Source organism: Anneissia japonica, unplaced genomic scaffold, assembly GCF_011630105.1.
Source record: "Anneissia japonica isolate Jap-2015-1 unplaced genomic scaffold, ASM1163010v1 scaffold1065_len1792383_cov172, whole genome shotgun sequence".
NCBI classification, from domain to species: domain Eukaryota; kingdom Metazoa; phylum Echinodermata; class Crinoidea; order Comatulida; family Comatulidae; genus Anneissia; species Anneissia japonica.
Genome location: NW_022684135.1, coordinates 1804733 through 1806357, shown reverse-complemented (window position 1 = coordinate 1806357; position 1625 = coordinate 1804733).

Sequence of the window (1625 nt, the reverse complement as noted above, 5' to 3'; positions counted from 1 at the left end):
GGTGAGCCCGATGTAGCATTTTGTGTCATCATTTGAGTTGACAGTGGTTTTGTGGATGATGGATGAGGTGAGGCAACTTCCAGAGAGTGGACATTCGTCTTTTTTCCTGCAATTGCAGAGTTTATCTGGCTGTTTTTGCTTAGCAATCAGAAGCTGTTTGTTATGGGCTCTGATTATACTGCCCATGTTTCTTGAGCAGCTATAGCTGACTTTGACATTGTTCTTGTTGAACAGCTTGTGCAAAATGTTGCCACTCGTGAAGTGTTTTCTTACCAGGTTTAGAAATGATTTTTCGATGTAGATTTCCACCCCTTTGCTGAATTGTGGGTTGTACCAGATTATTAGCCTGCTTCTATTTTTCTTTGGGGATTTTATTTGTGGAGGCTGATACACCGTTCAAAACCCGATACACAAACCATAAATACACTTTTAACACCCCCAAACACAGAAAAAGCACCGTACTCTCCAAATACGTATGGAGGTTAAAAGACAGCAACACACTCTACAATATCAAATGGTCTATTATCGACAGAGCATATATGTATATGTATATGTATATGTATATGTATATGTATATGTATATGTATATGTATATATATATATATATATATATATATATATTATATATATATATATTATATACTTGTAGAAAAAAAATCTTTCGAAAGATCAAAATGTCAGAGCCAAAGGTCAGTGGCGTCACGGAGTTTTTGGGACCCTGGCGCTGACTGTGGGGGCCCTCATACTTGTCAAAAATTTGCAGGCGAAGACTTTTGTTCAAAAACCTCTCCCCTGGGGTGGGGGAGTGTCTGGGGCATCCCCGATTTTTTTCATGAGAATGCATATTTCTGCCGTCCACGATCGAACGTATCCCTCTGACATGAGCCGTGCGCGTGGCAGCTGAGCTGCCACGCGCACGGCTGGCAGTTTGTTCTTGATGATATTGATGCAGCTAGTTTGATCTGATGATCTGATCAAAAATCTAGTAAGGGAAACAATATATTTTATTTCCTTGTTAAAGATCCATGATGTCAATTATTTTTAACTTCAATATATGGGCTCCTCGTACCTGGGGGCACTGGCGCTTCGCACCCCTTCAGCGCCTCAGCGTGACGCCACTGCCAAACGTAAGTATTTATCTGAAAGGTAATCATAAAGCCGACGCCATTTAAAAGAAAGATGAACAAAATAGTTGTTGGAAAATTTAGTTTAATAAAAATATTATAAAATTTAATATTTATTAAACAAGAAAGTGCGTGCGAGACTTCAATTACTTTAGATCCCATACCAGTATGTTTGCAAAAAGTAATTTTTGTAGTGCACCTTACCATTGCACGAGGCCTAGTTAAATACTTGACTGAAGGAGATAACATTGAATGAATTCAAAAGGTACAAAGGTGCTCATATGGATTATTGTTGCGGTGAAAAATTTTTAATATACAAAAGCCCAAAATCCTACTTGCATTCTGCGTGCATCTGCAATGTATTTATTGTATATTAAAAATAAATGGTTAATGTTAAAATAAGGAGGCATTTGCAAGAATATTTGATAAATATAAATTTAAATGAACATGGTCAAGATTTTTTTATGTGCTTTTTTTGGACATCCAATGCTTGGCTATATA